The sequence below is a fragment of the Tamandua tetradactyla genome, chromosome 20 (genome assembly GCF_023851605.1).
Source record: "Tamandua tetradactyla isolate mTamTet1 chromosome 20, mTamTet1.pri, whole genome shotgun sequence".
NCBI lineage: Eukaryota > Metazoa > Chordata > Mammalia > Pilosa > Myrmecophagidae > Tamandua > Tamandua tetradactyla.
The window spans coordinates 62,112,205-62,133,941 of record NC_135346.1 but is presented as its reverse complement, the minus strand read 5'-3'; the positions used below and the strand labels follow the sequence as shown (position 1 = coordinate 62,133,941).

Sequence of the window (21,737 nt, the reverse complement as noted above, 5' to 3'; positions counted from 1 at the left end):
GCCCAGATGTGGACGCTCTCTCTAAGTCAACCCAGCAGGTGAACTCATTGTCCTCCCTCCTACGAGGCACATGACTCCTGGGGGTGTAAATCTCCTAGCAACGTGGGACAGAAATCCCGGGATGAGCTGGAACCTGGCATCACAGGATTGAGAAATCCTTCTTGACCAAAAGGGGGAAGAGAGAAATGAGAAAAAATAAAGTTTCAGTGGCTGAAAGATTTCAACAGAGTCAAGAGGTTATCCTGGAGGTTATTCTTACACATTACATAGATATCCCCTTTTAGTTTATCATGTATCGGAGTGGGTGGAGGGAATTACCTGAAATAGCTGAGCTGTGTTCCAGTAGCCTTGATTTTTTAAGACCTTTGTATAGAGATAGAATGTTTACAATGTGACTGTGTGATTGTGAAAACTTTGTGTCTGATGTTCCTTTTATCCAGGGTATGGACAGATGAGTGAAAAATATGGATAAAAATAAATAAATAATGGGTGACCAAGGGTAAAAGAAATTGGGTAGATAGAAATACTAGTGGCCAATGAGAGGGAGGGGTAAGGTGCATGGTATATATGAGATTTTTTCTTTTTTCTTTGTATTTCTTTTTCTGGAGTGATGCAAATGTTCTAAAAAATGATCATGGTGATGAATATGTGATGATATTTTGAGCCATTGATTGCACGCCATCTATGGAATGTATGTGTGTGAGCATTTCTCAATGAGAATATTTTTTAAAATGTTATTTTATTTACTAACATGGTGACGTATGACATCCTCAGTGATAGCACCAGAAGATGAGTGAGATGTGATTGGGAAATGAAAAATTTCAAATAATGAGGCTATACAATTTGTTCAAGAAGACTGTTGAAGTGATAGCAAACAAATCAAGCTTCCTTTAGATATATTTGCCTCTAGGAATTGAAAAATTTTATTCATAGTTATATTTTGAGTAATTATATGATTCTTATGCATAGACACTATGTCAAGCAGAGCAGAAAGAGCAAAAACCAGTCTAATTACCAGTTAATATTTGAAGTGGCCCTAGTTTTAATCACTAATATATAAATTTAAATGAGTAGTATTTTGGTTAATCACTTCCCACAGAAATATATTAAATTTGCTTGAGATAAATCATACCAGAAATTAACCATAATACAAAGCATATATTTATCAGTCTTATGAGGCAAAGTAAGAATTAAGACATCTACAGTAAGTATTCAAAACAGTAATACTTCCAGTCTTCTTCAAAATAATATCAAGAGGCCAGCTAGCTTATATATTTAAATATGAAATTTCCCAAGTATAAATAATATTAGGAAGTCATGACTTACTTTCCTTATCTCGATTTTGTCTCTCCAATACAGTTGTCTCCTGCCTACAAATAAAAAAGATAACATGAGACATGAGACAGAGGTGTCTCCAAAACTGAAAGTGCACTTCCAATAAGTGTTTCATTGCTCTAAGCTGAAGATCATTTCACATGATAAGTAAAATTAAATGCCTGCTTTCTCTGGCCCTTTCTGACAAGCCATCAAAAACCAAGAAAAGACTGAAAAACAAAGAATAACACCCCGTATTTCATGAAACTAAGTAATTATTAGACTATCAGACTGCATGTGGAAAGTACATATGCAATATAGTAAAATGTTGATCAATTCAAGGGAGAAGATGGAAACTGAATTTTATCCTCTTCTGACCTTGATGAGGGGAATTATATAACCTTAAAAGTAAATGATGGGGCGGGCCACAGTGGCTCAGCAGGCAGAGTTGTCGCCTGCCATGCCAGAGGACCCGGGTTCAATTCCCAGTGCCTGCACATGTAATAAATAAATAAAATGCACTATTAAAAGAAAAAAAGGAAATGATGGACAACAGACAGGGCAAGATGGCGGTGTAGGGAAGTGTAGAATTTAGTTAGTCCTACAGGGCAGCTAGTAAGTAGCAATGAACTGTCTGGAACAACTGTTTGGGGACTCCTGTGACCAGACACACATTGTGCAACAGTCTGGAATGGGTGGGAGGGCCAAGACCACAGGGCAGAACTGTAAGTTCTCCCAAGCCATGAAGGCTGCCTCCCCTCCCCAGCTTGTACAGCATGCTGTTTTGGAGTCATTTCCCTGTGGGAAAAAGAATCAGTCTCTGACAGGAGAAAGGGAAGGTAGCTTAACCAAGCTCCAATTGCTAAGGCAGTTAACAAACACAACTACTGAATACAAGCTCTGAGCATGGATGAACCAAGAGCAGGCATGAAAGGAATCCTGAGGTCTCTCCCAGCAAAGAAGAGGCAAGGCTGATGGAAAAAAATAAAACAGAAAGTTTTGAAGTTGGCTTAGATCAGAATACTGGAAAAGGGTTGTGGCCCCAGACAAGGAACACATAGAGTAAGGTAACAACTCCAGTTCTTGATTGGCAAACGGAGGGGGGCAAACCGAGGGGGGGGGTGGTTCTGAAGTCCAGCTCTGAAAAATGCCCTCTGTTTTTGTTTTTGTTTTACTTTGTAGCAGTCCATTAAATAAAGTTGCAGCCAGTCTCAGGTTTCTGCACTACCCCAGGCAAGGGCAAAGGTAAGAAATGTCTGAGAGACAAAGTAACTTTTCAGGTGAAGTAGATAAATGCCTAAAGGCACATCTTCTTCCTTAAAAAGGGGGGCAGGGCAGGGTCCAGCAAAAATGGTGGCTCTCATTTAGTCCCCAGGTGCTGGAAAACAGAAACAGCTTAAGTTTGCCTTCTACCACAGCCTCTGTATCAAGCACACTCCTGGCAGGGCCAGGGTCTGCTGAGAATTAAAGGCACTGCACAACTTTATACTGGTGGGGCACTGTGGGCTGATGAGTCCCACCTGCTGGACAGGATAGGAAAAGCACAGAATCAAGAGGCATCACAGGAAAAACTGGCAAACTGCTGGGTCTCTTCCTCAGGGACTCTTGATACTGCTTACACCCTCTTCATGAGTCCAGCACCTGCCTGGTCTAGGAAGAGCTCTTTGGGGTTGATCATTTCCAAAGAGAATCTCCTCAAAAAAAGATTCCATATAGGCAGTGTAAGAACCAGAAAAACAAGAGTTGAAAAATTATGATCAGTTAAGCAGAAGCTATGCTACAGGTCTAGAATAATTTGAATGTCAAAGAGCAGATAGAGAACAACACCAACCAACAAGAAAACTCTAGGTAAAAGCTAGAAGATGACCTCAAGAATAAACCAATCAAGGAAATCCGATGCATAGACACCAGCAAAAAGTTACAAGTCACACTAGGAAAAGCAAAGATGTGGCCCAAAAGATCAAACTAGCACTTCAAATGGCATATAAGAGCTCCAACAACTAACTAAAGATGTTCAAACAAATCTTCTAAATCAAATGAAAAATCAGATCAATGAGGTGAAGGAAAATATGGCAAAAGAGATGAAAGATACGAAGGGAAGACACTGTGAGACAACGCAGAAGAACTCAAAGGCTCGTAAAAAGAAATGACAGAGCTTATGGGAATGAAAGTTACAGTAGAAGAGATGAAAACAGAGGAGATATACAGCAGCAGACTTGAGGAGGCAGAAGAAAGGAATAGTGAGTGAAGTAGAGGAAAGGACATCTGAAATCCTACACACAAAAGAACAGCGAGCGAAAAGAATGTAACATACACGCAGGTGTCATGGAAGTGAATGGCAGCATGAAACACATGAATACGTGTGTTATGGGTGTCCCAGAAGGAGAAGAAAAGGGAAAAGGAGCAGAAAGAATAATAGGAGAAATAATCATCGAAAATTTCCCAACTATGAAAGACATAAAACTACAGGCCAAAGACGTGCAGCACACCCCAGACGAATAGATGTAAATAGACCTACTCCAAGACACTGTCCAGATTGTCAGATGTCAAACACGAGTGAGGATTCTGAAAGCAGCAAGAGGAAAGTGATCCATCTCATAGGAGGGAAGCTCAGCAACACTGTGCATGGATTTCTCGGCAGAAACGGTAGAGGCAAGATGCAGTGTTATAGTATATTTAAGATACTGAAAAAGAAAAACTGCAAACCAATAATTCTATATCTGGGAAAACTGTCCTTCAAAAATGATGGAGAGTTTAAATATTTTTAGACAAACAGACCCCGAGAGCGTTGGTGAACAGGAGACATGCTCTACAAGAAACACCAAAAGGGGGTGGGATGCAAGGGTCGTTCAGTGGTGGAATTCTTGCCTCCCATGTGGAAGATCCGGGTTCAATTCCTGTCCATGCACTTCCCCAAAAACAAACAGACAAGCAAACAAACAAATAAAAAGGCAACAAACAAAAAATTCAATCAATGGTGCTGCAATAACTAGATACTCACATGGAAAAATAATGAAATGTGACCTCATCATGCACTATACAAAAATATATATAATAAGAAAAGAAACGCAAAAGGGAGTACTGCAGTCAGATAGGAAGAGAGAGGAGAGAGAGACTTGGAGAAGAGTGTAGAAGTGAAGACTATCAGTAAGAGCACAAAGAGAGAAAATATGACATATAAAATCCAAAAAAAAAGGTAGAAGAAAATATTGCCTTTACTGTAATACTATAGAATGTTAATGGATTAAACTCCCCAATCAAACTTAGAAAAAAAAGTAAAACAACTTAATTACATGGAAACTTGAGTAGGGAATGAGATCTTGTTATTTTGTGTAGGTTAATATAAAACCCATACATACCAGAGTAATCTAGGTAGAAAATTAAAAAGATCTGCAAAGTCCCCTCAAGCGACTGAAGAAAAATGTGGAAATATTTAACTCCTCACCTGGAGAACTCGTGATACTGTCTCAAGAATTAGGGAGTTCCAATTTAATATGCAAAGCCCTTGGTCTTGGGGCTTGCCCTCATGAAACTTATTCCTGAAAAGAAGAAGCCAAGCCTACTTATAACGATGCCTAAATGTCACCTCCAGAGAATCTCTTTTCTTTTTTGTTGCTCAGATGTGGTGTCTCTCTTGAAGCTAATTCTGCAAATGGCTTGCTGCAGCCTCCCCCCATGTGGGACATGGTGTCCATGGGTGTGAATTTCCCTGGAAAAGTGGGGCATGACTCCCAGGGATGAACCTGGTCCTGGTATCACGGGATTGAGAAACACTTCTTGAACAAAGATGGGAAAAGAAGTGGAACAAAGGAAGCTTTCAGTGGCCAAGAGATTTCAAATAAAGCTGAGAAGTCATTCTGGAAGTTATTCTTATGCATTATATAAATACTCCTTTTTAGTTTGTAGTGTATTAGAACAGCTAGAAGGAAATACCTGAAACTGTTGAACTGTACTCCAGCAGACTTGATTTTTGATGGTGATTGTACAACTATATGGCTTTTATCATGTGACCATGTGATTGTGAGAACCTTGTGATTGGCCCTGCCTTTATCCAGTGTATTAGCAGATGAGTAATAAAACAAAGACAAAAATAAATGAATAACACGGGTGGGTAAGGGCTATGGCTATGGGATATTTTGGGTGTTCTTTTTTATCTATTTATTTCTTTTTGGAGTAATAAAAACGTTCTAAAATTGATTGTGGTGATGAGTGCACACACCTGTGATGATACTATGAGCCACTGATTGTATACTCTGGATGATTTTATGTTATGTGAATATATCTCAATGAGACTGCACATAAAAATAAAGGCAGGGAGACAGGTGGAGTGAATAAAACATTGAGGTATAATCATTGTCATCAATAGTAATAAAAATAATTGTATACTCCCCCCCAAAAATAGTAAATGGGAAGGTCTTCAAGAATCTTAATGAAGAGATTACAGTGTTGGGCACTGAGGATTATAAACCAGTCATAAGAGAGATACTGAGGATCGCTAAGGGACAAAAGAAAGACGAAGGGCCATAGGAAAGGTGGGGTTGTTAACATACCACAATTTATTTCTCTGTCCCCTGACTCCGAAGCCTAAATGTGGAGGTAAGAAGTGATGGAATCTGTATGACTCTTCACTTCTGACCGGACCAACAAACCTCCGCGTGGGGCAGAGAGAAGATATTTGGTGAGGAGGCAGCACGAAACAAAACACCAATTTGAAGCTGGATGTTAGCTTACTTCTCTCTGCAACCTTCCCCAGTATACTCACACACAGAAACACATATGCACACATGTGCATGTACACAAACATAGCTTTATTGTACAAATGACCTTCTTCTATTCAAAGAACTAAGTATAATGTTGCAAAAATGTAACAGAATGACAAAAAAAGTAGAAAAGTATACTGAAGGCAAATCATTATTGTCAGAAGAGAAATTAATTAAATAATATAAGAGAATGCCTACCATATGTAATTAAAGAGAAAACACAGTAACAACACATCTCAGAGAGATAAATAAAATGATTTATTTATAATGAGAATGCAAATGATTCGAATAGGAATTTAAAAAATAAACAAGTTAAGTGGGCTTGCATAAATTGAGAAAATGTTTTAAGGGACTGATGAAAACTTTACAGAAACTGAACAACATTAGAGGCAGCAATAAATGAATCCAAATATTTCTAAAAACTGAGCAGTGGCAATGTAAAGCATGCTTAAGATGAAAACTAATGGTGGAAAACTAGAAGATAGAATGGTTAAAGGTTAACTATGAAAACATAAGAGTTAATGTGAACACAGCTGGTTTGCCTGGGGGTAAGAACTGGACAAGTATTATTCAGGACTAGTGGAAGCCAAACATTCTGTTAATGAATATGCATTGATACTTTTCTATTTTATTTTCAGAACCACAATCTAAAAGAGCCATACTTTAAACTTAATTTAAAAAACAAGGAAATCAAAAGTTAAAGAATTATAAGTACCCTCTCTAAAAATTGATATAGAATATATGTCAAACACTTTGATAAAATCCACAGAGTGGAATAGCACAGATATTGGTAGTAATGCAATAAAAAAGAACTTAATATTAAAATATAGGACAAGTTTTGAAATTAAACTACTCAGATCCAAGAATAAATAAAAAGAAAGGTAGCAAAATATTTACACTCTTTGAACAATATTGTTTCCTTTGACAAAACATAAGGTACAACTAAAATATTATTTAGAGGGAAGGTTTAATTTTTATATGCTCCCGATACTAAATAAGAAAAATTAGAAATGGAAGAAGAAAGTCTGAAGTTCAAATCAGTTAGAATAGGAAGTTTTTTTTTTCAAGTGAGGGCAAGCAGAAACAAAAAAATCAATAATGATAAAAGGACAAAATGCTATGATATTTTGGAAAAAAGCAAAATTGTAGACATCAGACCAGTGGTTGCCACTGTATATGTTTTACTAAACTTATGAAACCGTTCACCCTAAATGGATGTATATTACTTTATTACATTTCTATAAACATACATTTTTAAAAGTTAATGACCTGAAAGAGTTGATGCTGCCCCTATGTAAATATGTTTAAAGACCTGAATTAAATGAATGATATGATATTCCAGTTCTAGCGCATGAAAGAATTATAGGAAAATATAATCAGTTGGTCGACTGCAATTTCCTGTGATAATCAAGTTCAGACTTCTCCAAGAGGATTGGTTAAATTTTCATGAGGCACACTTATAAAATATCCTTAGATAGGGACACTAGAAACATCTCATTTCTTCTCATTTAAACTGAAATCCTGGTCTGCAAATAGTTTGGAGTAAAGATTTGCTTGTCTTTGAAAATGTTAAGTTAGATTCCAATATCCATGAGGAACTCAGAATATTTGGTTCAGAACTCATTACAGAAATAATTCGGTTAAGTCCTAGTTTAAATGACTTCAATATGATACTGTATTCAATTAGTGAGAGCCTGAGAGAATAACCTTAATTCAGCAACATTACCAAATCTTTGCTCCTTCCTCTCAGCAACAATTTTTAAAGGGCTGTTACAGACTCATAGTACCCAACGCAGCTTCTCTGTTGTCCCTAAGGGTTCACATGACAAGCCAACCTATTTCTCTGTGCAGAGAGAGTGTAGGTGAGCAACTTAGGAAATGGCTGATGCCAAAGAGTATCATTTTGGATCAGTCAAAACATTATGCCCTCCCCCAAATTGTGCACTCTTTCATGCAACGTAAGAGAAGAGGCCATATCAGAAAAAGAAACCCAGGTCTTGAGATGAAAATATTAGAGAAAAGATTGAACACAAAGATATGAAAGACATGATTACGAAACAAAGGAAGTTGTTTCTGTTGATCTAAGACTGGGCAAGATATCAGTGTTTAAATACCTGTTGATTTTTCCACTCCGTTTTTTTTCTTTTTCCATTGAGCAGCTTGTAAGTGTTTGGCAACGGATAACCAATAACAAGTCAAACAGACATTGAATGCCTTGAAAAGAATGTAAACATCAAAGAGAGATGGGTTACATAAAACTAAGCTAACTCATGAAGTTACAAGTTGAGGGAGAAGCCATGGAAAATAAAAATAGGGTGCAGTGCAAGAAAATCACGGAGTGTGGAAAACAGCGTTCTGATACAGTCAAGTCATGAGGGCCTCTCCAAGGACAGTGTGAAAGACACCTTCTACAGGAGGAGAATCTAAGCATAGAAAATAAACACACTGTGTGCTCAGATGTCAAGGGAGAGCGTGCATCCAGGTGCTAAACTGAGAATAAGCTTGGAGATTTGAGATTTAAATGAGCCAAGTGGCCTGGAGAATAACTTGTCAGAGATATGCAGAAGCAAAAACTTATAAGCTCATAGGGCTTAGTGAAGAGTTTTAATTTTATCCTGAATGTTGATGGGGAAGCCATTGAAAGGTCTTCAACAAGGAAATGAAATGATTCGAATTATATTTTCAAGATTATTCTGGCTGACGTATGAGGAATAGTTTGGAAGGGGGGCCATTGCGAATAGCCAACCAAAACCAAAATCTGCTTTTCTAGCTTTATTTTTGTGCACTTACTTTATATAACAATTTTTTAAAAACCACATGTGCACTAATACATTGTCTCTCTTTCATCTAATATCTGCTGCCAAGTCACAGAATTAATCACCAAAGATTTGTTTTCAATTTTGGTTCTAAGAGGCCTAAGATATTAGCTCCAGTGGGAAAGAGGTTGTGGAAGTCAATCTCAGAGTTTCCTGAGCACGTTTTGATGTGCTGAGTTCTTACCGCCTCCTTGCCACTTCTGGGTTTACCTTCCTGTGCTTCTTTCGATTCGTTCTTGAGAAACTAAATGGAAACACAAAGAAAAAAAAAAGGAATCATTACCTTCTTCCACACATTTTCATTCATTTTTCTAGCTTCCCTTACAAGTAAAACCTAGCCTATCTTCTTCTGCCTTAAAAAATGACAGACAGCCACAGATACAGAGAACATTTCATAAATAAATGGCCATCCATGTACAGATAAGGTGACTTTTACCTAAATAGGAAAGTTTGTCCTTAGCATATTACTTTTGGTATTTTCTGTCAATTATTATCATCTTATGATTATCAACCAAACACTAAATGAGTTTAATGCCAGAGAAATTAGGTATCTTGCCATAGTTACACAATAGTTAACACAGACCCAAACTTCTGACTCAGTTCATCAAAATTTCTAACACAGGAGCCTACACAATGGGGAAAATTATTTGAAAACCACATATCCAATAAGGATTTCATATCCAGAATATGTAAAGAAATCCTACAATTCAACAATAAAAAGACAAACAACCCAATCTAAAAATGGGCAAAAGACCTGGATAGACACTTTTCCAAAGAGAAAATACAAATAGCTAAAAAGTGCATGAAAAGATGCTCAACTATTTCACTATTAGGAAAATGCAAATCAAAACTACAATGAGATATTGTCTCACACTTACTAGAATGGCCACAATAAAAAAAAACTGCAAGTATTGGAGAGGATGTGGAGAAATTGGAACACTTATTCACTGCTGGTGGGAATTTAAAATGCACAACCACTCTGGAAAGCAGTTTGGTGGTCCCCAGGTAGCTAAAAATGGAACTACCATATGATCCATTACTAGGTTTATACTTGGAAGAACTGAAAGCTAGGACAGAAATACATGTGCACACCAATATTTACCACAGCATTGTTTTCAATTGCTAATGGATGGAAACAGACCAAGTGTCTGTCAATGGGTAAGTGGACAAACAAACTGATTCATACATACAATGGAGTATTATGGAGCCATAAGAAGAAATGGAGTCCTGATGTAGGCAACAAGGTGGATGAATCTTGAAGACATTATGTTGAGCGAAATAAGACAGACACAAAAGGGCAAATATTATATGGTCTCACTAATATGAATTAATTATAATGAGCAAACTCTGGGAGTTAAAATCTAGAGAATAGGTTACCAGGGGACAGAAAGAGGGCAGAGAATGGGGATCTGATGTTTAATTTGTAAGGAATGTTTAATAACATTGATTATAAATGTTTGGAAATGGATAGCACAATACTATGTGATGGTAGCACAACACTTTAAGTGTAGCTAACAATGCTGAGTGTGGATAGGATTGAAAGAGGAAGGCTAGAGTCGTGTATGTCACTAGAAGGAAAGCTAGAGGTAAAACACGGGACAGGGTGGACAGTGACTGATTAATTGTTCAAATATAAGAAAGCTTTTACATGAACTAGAACAAATGTACATCACTATGGCAAGGTATTAATAAAAGGGTAGTATAAGGGGAAAAGTTCAATTAATGCAAAATAAGGACTAAAGTTAACAGTGACATTGTAATACTCCTTTATCATTTGGAACAAAGACACTATGCCAAGGCTAAACATTAATAACAGGAGAGTGTAAGGAGTATGGGATTTTTTTTTCAGAGTAATGACAATGTTCTCACATTGATTGTGGTAATGAGTGCATAACTATGTGATTATACCAAAAGGCATTGATTGTGCATTTTGAGTGGATCGTATGGCATGTGAATAAAACTGTTTTGAAAAAAATCCCACCACACCATTTTTCTGAACATAGTGTTTCTTAGAATGGTCTTTTTCCAGTGTCATCACACCCAACACTGGTCTATCCCTCTGCTTCCGTGTAGGGCTGCATGTTAAAAGTTTCACGTTGTGTACGTCACTTGTGCTTAGTGGTACTATTTAGGGAGGGCATTTCCTTGGTGTTAATATTAAAAAGTTCAAGAAACTTTGTTAACTATTGATGTATAGGGCCACCAAGCAAAGGCCAGAATTTGTTAACATCAAAGCAAATCAGATCTGCAAACAAAGGGGCCCTTTTTCTTTTTCAGGGGACATTTTCTGATGTAGAAAAGTCTGGATAATATTCACAATCATTTAAGTCTAGATGTATTGATTACTTATTAGTGCATAGGCAAAATCTAATGTCTGTGTCTCCTGTTTTCTTTTCTTTTTCTATTTCCTGGGAGTCCGTTTTCACATGATTCTTTCTACCTAAACAGGTGAATGAAGAAAGAATCTGAGAAAGTAATTCTCACTGAGAAATATGAGTCTCTGATTCATCCTTCCAAGGGGTGTTTACATTTTAAAGTCAAATAAAGAAGAAACGACTTAATATTAATGTGGAATAGATTGGGCTTCTATATCCTCACTATTACTGACTGTAAATGGACACTAAATTCCATCTTATATAAAGTAAACATTCTTTAAATCAAGAGGAATTAAAATAATTCTTGGCATAGATGATATACAAAGTTCTTTGACTGAATTAATAAATCAAGCAATACTCTATTATTAAAAATTAGATATTAAATTAAGCATAAAACGTACCTTGACCAAGGTTTTGAAAACAGGGGTGAGTATGCCCATATTTTAATTATTTTATTTTGTTTTTGTGGAGAGGGTGCATGGTCCAAGAATTGAACCTGGGTCTCTTGCTAGGAAGGCAAACATTCTACCAGTGAACCATCCATGTACCCTCCCATATTTTTATGTTTTTTTTCAAGTTTCTACGTATTTGACAGTGTATATACATTAACTTAATACACTATAACTTCGTAAAGAAGCCACAATAAATTCCAAAATTTCAATATTTTATATATCATTTCTCCAACTATAATTTTGCTACTAAAATTAGAAATCAATAGCTGAAAGATAACTAAAAGTATACATATCTATAGAATTTAATAATATGTTAAGTGGCCCTTATGTTAAAAAGAGAATGATAGTGGAACTTTCTGAAAATATACATAGTCAAATGATAACAAAACTGTATATGCCAATATTGGAACAATGTAGATATAGTGAAATATGAAGTAAAATGCATTACTTAAACATATTCATAAGAAAACACAAATGATAGAAACAATGAAATTGAAATATCTATCTCAAGAAGTTGGAAAAAGAAAAAGAAAACAGAAAAATTAAGGGAAGAAATAATAAAGATAGATAACCAAATATTAGAAAACAGTAGTATTAATAAAATGGACTCATATCTAACAGGTTTAATTTTTAAAAAGGAATGGAAAAAAGCAAAGTGGAAAATTCAGAGCAAACAAAGAAATAGATTATTATTAACAATTATATGTCATAAATGATACCATAAAATGGATAATATAGAGAAAAGTAAAATGCAAGAAATTGGCATATGAATACCCCGCATACCTCAAAAATTTTTATTATACTTCAAGTGACAAATGCACTCTTTCTTAGACAAGATGTTCCAAAGTATAGGAAAATAGAAGATGATGGCCAACCCAATTAATGCAATCAGTGTGCTCTTTATTCCAAAACTAAGTAAATAGAATAAAAAAATCATAGACTCATTTCACTAAAGAAAATAGATGCAATGATCTTCAATGAAATATGAGTTAACTAAATAGAAAAGTGCGGTAAAAATAATATGCATCACAGTCAAGTGGGTTTTGTTCAGAAATTCAAGAACAGGTTGTCAGCATAAAGTCTATTAACATGATTTACCAACTAAAGATTGTTACATTCTATGACAAGCTTTGTGAAGATCTTTATTTATTATAGGGTGCTAAATATTGAATGCATTTTGAAACTGTAGAGATAGCTTTGAAATTTTTCTTAGACTTAATTAATGGAAACAATTTAGATCAGGTAAAAGATAAGGATGCCCAAGGACACCGAAGCTTATTTTTTTAACTTTTTTTATTTTATAGTATAACATATATACAAAAAAAGTAAGGCAAAAGCAATGGTTTTCAAAGCACTCTTCAACAAATAGTTACAGGACAGATCCCAAATTCTGTAATGGGCTACCATATCATCCTTTCAGATTTTTCCTTCTAGCTGCTCCAGAATATGGGAGGCTAGAAGAATAAATTTTTTTATCATCACAATTGACTACTTTTTTTACCCTGAAGCTTTTAAACACAGTATTAGAAGTCTTGTCTAATAAAAGACAAGATAAAAGCAGAAAATTTGTAAGGAACGCAAGTGGAGAGAAAAGTCTTGAGTTTCATACATGACATCTACCATGTAAAAACCCTAGTCAACTTAAGCAAGGTTGGAAAATACAAAATCATCTTACAAGGATCAGTAGCATTCTAACAGCAACAGTCTAAAAAATGTACTTTATGGTTTTTGTTATTATAAATGATGGCTGGAAATCAACCTAAGAAGGATTCACAAGAACTTCACAGAAACAAAAATTAAAACTCAATTGTAAAACATTAAAAAATATTAGGATAAATGCATGTATAAACAATTATTTTGGATGGAATAGTGTAATCAAATAAAGATGGCAATTTGCCCTCTAATTAATGTATATATTCAGAGTTTTCTCAAATGAAATTCAAGCTGGCATTTTTGGGAAATTCAACAAATTCAGTTTTAAATGCATATGGGGGGATAAATCCTTCACATACCTAAATCATTTGGAAACTAACAATAAACAGGAGTTTGCTGGACGTGTAAAATCAGCTCTGCGAATTTCCATTTTCCACCCTCTTGGTAGGAGAACTTGGAATATCAACTACTTTCCCCAGATTCATTTGCAGATAGGATTCAGGACGCAAATTAGGTGAGGCCTACAAAAGCCAGGAGCCATTTTTTGGCTCTTCCACTGACAGGCAGGGTTAGAGCATTAGGATATTCTCCAGGATCAAAGAACTGATGTTTATGCTCCAGCCTTGTAGACAGACTGGTTGGACATTCTTGAATCTGGACTCACTCCAGAAGCTCCTTGGGCAGTAGTAGTTCCTTGGGTCGATTCTGGAGGTGAGAGTATAATTGCAAGAGGAACAGTTTCCAACCCAGAGCTTCAGCCACTGCAGTGATCACATAAGCCATCCAACTCTGAATTAAAACCTTTCATACCAGAAATATCTGCAGTGTATTCTATTTCCTGCTCTTAAGGATGCCTGAGAGAGGATGACATCATATAGGACACTAAGTCATCCAATAAAGCTGTAATAATAAAAACAATATGTCACTAGTGAAGAATACAACAAATAGATGAATAAAAATGTACAAAGAAAAAGATCAATACATATCTTGACACTTGAAATGCAATAAAGTTGGAACCACAAATCAACGGGAAGAGGATAAGTCTTATAACAGATGAAATTGCACAATGGGGTTTGCTATTTGGAGAAAAAGAAAGCTAACCTCTAACTTGTATTAAAGATCTATGTATCCTAAGGCTATGCATAAAACGCTTTAATATTGGTCTGTGTGAGAGGGGAAGAGAAATTGGGAATTGGGGAGGAAGGAGGAAAATAAAGATCATGAGAATGGTCTTGCATAGGTCAAGATTGACAAAAAGTTAATAACTGAGGAGTATTATTAACACAACAATCTGCAATTTAGAGAAATAAAACAGAATCTCATAATTGGGACTCAAGTCCAGGCCACTTCACACATGAGGTGGTGCACGTTATTCCATCCCTTTCTCTACTTTTAAACATCCATCCACACATTATTAGAAATTGGATGAGGGTGGAAATGCAAAATATTTTTCAATTATTACTAAGACTAACTAATTTTGAAAAGTCCTAACCTATTCTTTCCTTCTGCTTTTGTAATGCAGCCAAAAGATATCAATTGAATGTCATCAAGTCCCACCCCTGCTGAATTACCAATGAAAGAGGATATAGAGGAGACGGCTATGTGATCAACTCCGCATGGAAAATTTATTTGTCTCACCCATGGAACTTGGCCTCAGGTACCCCAGTCCCTGATGACTGGCCCACTGCTTGGACCAGAGCACACTCTTAAAAGTAATGGCCACTGAATTTGCTTAAAAGGAGAATTTTAGGTTGAATAAATGGTAATAAATTAAAAAATTTTTAAATCCATGGGATTGCACTGCACAGTGAAACCTAAGTTAAAGCATGGACTATAGTTAATAGTATGACTATAACAATGTGCTTTTATCAATGGTAGCAAATATCCCACACCAATGCAAGGTATTAATAATAGGATGTCAGGCTGGTTTGAAACTGCTGTGTCCCACAGAAAAGTCTTATTCTTCTAATCCTGATTCAATATTGTAGGGTGGCTCCTTTGATTGGATTGTCTCCATGGAGATGTGACCCACAATTGGGTGAGACGTTTGATTAGATTACTTCCATGGAGATGTGACCCACCCAACTGTGGGTTGGACCTTTTGATTAGATGGAAATGAGACTCTTCCCATTCAAGGTGGGTTCTGATTCGTTTACTTAAGTTCTTAGAAAAAGCTCACAGAGAGAGAGATAGGTCAGAGCTGTCAGAGACACAGACATTTGGAGATTCTTGGAGAGCTGACACACAGATGTTTGGAGATGCAGAGGAAAGTGCCAGAAGGACCCATAAAGTCTGTGTCAGCGATTTGAAACCGGAAACCAGAAGAGGAGCCCAGACATCGCCACGTGCCTTCCCATGAGATGCTGAGCAAGCCAGAGCCTGGAGCTGTGCCACAGAGGAATTAAGTGAAGACCCACAAACGCCTGAAGAGAAGCCACTGGACTCAGAAGCTGAAGGCAACGGGACTGGTAAGAAGGAGCAGCAGATGCCAGCCACACGCCTCCCATGTGACAGACATCGGCCGTTCCTCAGAATCACGGTATCCCACTTTGGATACCTTAGTTTGGACATTTTTTAAGGCTCTAAAAGTGTAAACTTGTAACTTAATCAATCCCCTTTATAAAAGTCGATCTATTTCTGGTATATTGCGTTCTGGCAGCTTTAGCAAACTAAAACAGGTGGTATATGTGAATCCTGTATTTTATTGCATAACTGTTCTGTAAACCTAAAAGTTCCTTAATAAAATAAAAGAAATGGCAAAATCATGGGATGCTGAATGAGTTCTTTCTTAAGGTCCATTGTCCTTTTCTTTATCTGGTTTACTATCTCTCTTTCTTTCTGTACTCATGGGAAGACTGAAGCTCTGTCCTCTGGAAAATGTCCATGTATTTAATTTTATCCTTTTAGCCCTACGGGAATGTATGGCTAAACAATTATGGAGAATCAACCGTGACGTTTCCTCCAAAAGAGACCTAAATCCATGTTGCCTGAGAAAATTTGGGTTGGGCTTAATTCCACCACAAGCAAAATGTATTTTCTGTTATTTAATCTTCCCTTTCAATCTGTCATCTTTGAAAGACTAGATCATCCAGGTATCATGAAATATTCAAGATGCTTAGTATCTATAAACCTATAACTCTAATATTCAGAAGTTTATTTGGTGTCATTATTAAGAAATTGTCCCATTAAACTAAATTTGTCCTGCTTCTATTGTGTGCACATATACACAGTGCAGATAGTTAGGTAGCTGTAGATTAGATGGATAATAGTTAGATACATAGATAGAAGATGGGTAGATATGTTAGATGACTAGATATGATGGATGGATGGAATCCCAAAGGATTAAAGGATTAAATTACACAAATTTAACAAAGTTTCTTTGAATTTTGGTTTTAGTTACTAGGGATCAGAAGAAAACAAAATGGACACAGTAAAAGTCTTCATTTTGATTAAAAATTTCTGAGACTGTCCTCCCCACCACATGGGGCATGACTTCTGGGGATGTAAATCTCCCTGGCAATGTGGACACAACTCCTGAGGGTGAGCCTGGCCCTACCACTGTGGGAGTTAGAAAGCCTTCTGACCAAAAGGGAGAAGAGAAATGAAACAAAATAAAGTTTCAATGGCTGAGAGGTTTCAAATGGAGTTGAGAAATCATTCTAGAAGTTATTCTGATTAGTATATAGATAACCCTTTTCAGATTTTAGAGTACTGAAGTAGCTAAAGGGAAATACCTGAAATTGTTGAACTGTAATCCAATAGCCTTGATTCTTGATGATGATTGTGTAACCATATAGCTTTTAAGGTGTGACTGTGGTTGTGAAAACCTTGTGACTGACACTCCTTTATCCAGTGTATGGATAAATGAGTAAGAAACTAAAGACAAAAAAATAGTTAAATACTATTAAACTTTACCACCGGGGAAACCCCTGATCCTGTGTGAAACATTAGAGACACCCAAATTAATAGGCCAGCGCTTGGTCTTAAGGCTTACTCTTGTGAAGCTTAGACATGTAGCGGAGAAGCTTAACCTACCTATAGATATGCCTAAGAGTTACTTCTGGTGGACCTCTTTTGTTGGTCAGATGTGGCCTCACTCTCTAAGCGCAGCTCTGCAAGTGAAATCATTGCCCACCCCCCTACGTGGGACATGACATCCAGGGGTGAAAGTCTCCCTGGCGGCATGGGAGATGACTCCCAGGGATGAGTCCAGCCCTGGCACCATGAGATCAACAATTCCATCCTGACCAAAAAGGGGGAAAAGAAGTGTAACTAATGAAATATCAGTGGCAGAGAGAGTTCAAGTAGAGTCATGAGGTTACTCTGGAGGTTGCTTTTATGCAAGCTTCAGGTAGACCTTGCTATGTATCATAATCTGCCAGAACCATTCCAGCCAATCCTAAAGAACACCTAGGGTAATATATAAGATTCCACAAGGGTTCCATGCACTAGGGTGACTTTCCAGAAACCTACAACCTCCAGATTGGTCCCTGGACCAGATAAGTCCTGAAACCTAGAGGGCCCAAACTCTCCAGAACATCAGCTAGTTCCATTTCCCTACCCCATATTATTGACAACCCCTTCCAACATGAAAAAGTTAGAATGGCCATACTGCAAATACCCCTGAAGAGTGGGATAGAAAGATCAAAGGTGATGGTGGAGTTATACAGAGAAGGCAGGGTTTAACAAATGAATATAAATGCTGAATTATTAAATTGATATTTCTTTTACTCTTCAGTATCTTATGCCAAACTCTGAAATCTGTTCTACAACTAACTGTTGTAATGTGCTTTGAAATTTATTGTTTTGTATATGTTATTTTTCACAAAAAAAGAAAAAAGTCAATTGTGATGATAAAAAATTATTTATTCCTTATTGAAGAATGCTTTGAAGACTATTGCTTTTTTCTTTCTTTGCTTTGTATATATGTTATATTATATAATTAAAAAGTTTTTAAAAAGTTTAAAAAAATGACAGATGATATCTGTAAAAACACGGAAATAATCTTTTGCTGTGATAGTAATATTAAAACGCATATACTAGGGTAGTGCAATGGTGGCTCAGTGGCAGAATTCTCGTTTACCATGCCAGAGACCTGGGTTTGATTCCTGGTGCCTGCCCATGCAAGAAAAATAAGTGTAAAATGCTTAATACTAAAAGTTAAAAAAACTATTTGAAAAACAAAATTTTTTTCAGATAAAAAAACATAAATAATAGGGGAGACAAGGAGTATGGGATGTTTCGGATGTTCTTTTTTACTTTTACCTATTTTTATCCTTACTTTAGTTTTTTGGAGTAATGAAAACGTTAAAACTTCTATTGTGATGATAAATACACAGCTATATGATGATACTGTGAACCATCGACTGTACACTTTAGGTGATTATATGATATGTGAATATACAATATATGAATAAAATTACAGGGCCATGTGACAGTGGCTCAGCAGGTAGAGTTCTTGCCTGCCATGCTGGAGACCCGGATTTGATTCCCAGTGCTTGCCCATGCCAAGAAAGAAAAAAAATTACATTAAAATTCTCTAAGCAGCCACAGATGAAAGAAAGAGAAAATAAAACACAAAATAATTTTATACAGTGATACTAACTCTGAGTTAAATAAAGTAGGAGTGGTTCTGACTGGGAACATTCTGCCTTGCATTCAGAAGGGTCACCAAGGAGGAAGGGCGTCTCTAAAGAGGGACATCGAACCTAAAATCTGAATGGCAGGAAGGAGGCAGCCCTTCAAAGATGTGGGGCAAGACCGTTACAGCAGAGGCGACAGGTTGGGCAAAGTCTCTGAGGCAGAGACATGCACGGCATGGATGAAAACTAGACAGAAGGCCAGTGTGATTGTGCATACTAAATTATTGGAAAGTGCTGGAAGCTGATGTTTGGGAGGGACATGGTATCTGGGTCACATAGGACACTATTGTCTACAGACAGAGCTGAGATTTTATTATCTCTGTCATGGAATGTCAAGGTATCCTTCAAATACTTTGAAGGAAAAGAGAGACAATGCTCTTATTAAGGCTCTGCAATAATGTCTCTGACCACTGTATTCCAGAAAGACTGTAGAGAAGAGGGGAAGAAAGACCCATGAGGAAACAAGTGATAAAAGTGGCCTGAACTTGACTCCGGGTGTACTTCAGAGGTATTCTTGACATTTATTTTTGGACTGGAATCAAACAAGTTGGTAAATGGTTTTGGGATTTACTGATTTGGGGAAGTTAAGACAAACCGATTATGGGGAAATGAGGAAAGGTGAAAGGAGGATAGCTGATAGCATGAGTCCACAGTTGAGGAGCAGAGCTGGAGACACAGACAAGAGCTGCCACATAGGGAGAGACTGTAAAGACAGAAGAGTAGAGAAGATCACCTGGACAGGGAGTGTAGATACAAAACTAGATAAGCCAAAGATAGAACTATTTAAATATAGACAGCAAGGAGAACAACCCGGCAAGGGAAACTGAGGAGTGACAAGGAAGAAAGGAGGAAAATCAAGAGTGTGCATCATGGAAGTATAGAGAAGACAATGAATCTATTGATTTGTAAAGAGAAGTTGTTAGCACTCATTGGAGTGAAAATAAAAAGCTCCATTGGAGAAAAGGAAGATAGAATGAGAAGTGAGAAATGTGGAGAAGTGATTGATTACATCTCTGAAGGATTTTGATGTATGTCAGAAACTGAAAAATGCTAGCAACTGGAGGGAGACTTGGGATCAAAGGAAGAAATTAAATTTTAAAGCTGAGTATATAAAGGCAAATACAGGCATTAATGGAACAATCTGGTAATGACAGAAAAATATGATGGCAAGGAGAAAAGGGACACATGTATATGTATATATGTGCACACCTGCACTTGTGCATTTGTGCATACATATACATACTATATATGCATTTTATAAAAAATACAAATGCATAGTAACACCTGAGCATGTCAGAGTTAGAGACACCAAAATATGTACCCACCAAGAGTCAATGTTTCACGCAAACCATATTTCTATCTTTACAAAAATCACCTACAAGAAAGTCTTTCCCAATTGAATATCCCCATGTCTTACAGAATTAGATGGAGGAAATCAGTAACTGTAATCAGTGGATTTCACAGTGAAGGTTCTTGGTGATAGACCATAAGCAACAAAGTTCTGAGCTTCTCTTTATATTCCTTTGCTGAGAACCAGGCTTCATCCTCTCGGGTTCCACAGGGCCCTGAGCACAGCATAGGCCTGTGCGCTCCCTCCCTCTGGAAAGGAATTCTATGGCAGGCGTCTCACAAATAATCAGGGCAGTTCTGTGGGCCTTGGAGTCTTCCTGAGTTCACCTCTAGTGCACATGAACTTCCACTTTCAACCATGACACTGAACCTCTCTTCCCCTAAGTTTTCCAACTTGTGAAGTGGGGCTAGCAATGCTCCTTCAGTGTTGCTTTAAGGATTAAATTAACTGTGTATCACGTGTGCCACACTGTAAGGGTTTGGTAAATATCATTTCCATTTTCCCTGCAACATCATTGGCCTGAAGTGACCAAGAATAAAATCTGGATACTCCGGGTCCATGTTTTGTCACTCTTGTGTTGAACAAATGACCAGTCGGTTGGGTCTGGAAAGAGTGAAATGTGTTATCACAGAGAAAGGGAAGTGATTCATCATTGAAGTGAATGTACCCTCTGTTTCTTATCATTTCTGCTTCCTCCATCTGATAGATCTGATGAAGATTGGTTTACCAGCTGCAGGAGGAAGTTGGAAATGTCAAGTGACATTTTTATAGCCCTAAGATCCACTTTTGCCCTTCTGTCTCTAGACCCCTTCATCCTCCTGGTGTGATTAGCAACATCCCAAAAAGTCTTTAATGATGGAGACATTCCAGGGAGAGACCAAGTGTAAATTTACTTCATTCAGGGGGATAATTTTAACCTTAGCTTACACCACATCTGCTGTTTGACAATCACCAAGATAGAATCATCTGAAATCCATTTACTTTTACTGAATCTCCTTTTGATTATGATTTTTCTTGCTGAATGTCAGCTTTTTATCATCTCTTTCTTGGAAAATCTTAACGACTTCTTAACTTTGTCCAGCTTTCTCTGTCATTCCACCTTATACACTAAAGACAAATATTTTTCCCTGAAATACAGAACACATTGCATCATTCTTTAGCTCATAAAAGTTCACTGCTCTATCACATCCTATATGCCCTTGAAGGCCCTTCATCATCAGACTCCAAACTCGATTTTTAACTTCATCTTCTACTGGATGCATCCTTGAACAATAAGCTTCAATTACTACCAACTAATTGTCATTCCTAAATCACCTTATACTTCGAACAACCCAAATGGCAATTTCTCATACACATACCTCCTTCTCACAATCC

At 37.0% G+C, this 21,737-nt stretch overlaps 1 long non-coding RNA gene across 1 annotated transcript in view; it reads right to left on the bottom strand.

The window, feature by feature from the left end:
• Positions 1 to 1,325: 1,325 nt before the first annotated feature.
• LOC143664232 (uncharacterized) overlaps positions 1,326 to 21,737 on the bottom strand; it is a 62,124-nt gene continuing 41,712 nt past the window's right edge. Inside the window, exons 5-6 of the long non-coding RNA XR_013166385.1 lie at positions 9,075 to 9,134; positions 1,326 to 1,370 (exon numbers count right to left, since the gene is read on the bottom strand). This is a non-coding gene — a long non-coding RNA (uncharacterized LOC143664232). The remainder of the gene's footprint in view (positions 1,371 to 9,074; positions 9,135 to 21,737) is intronic.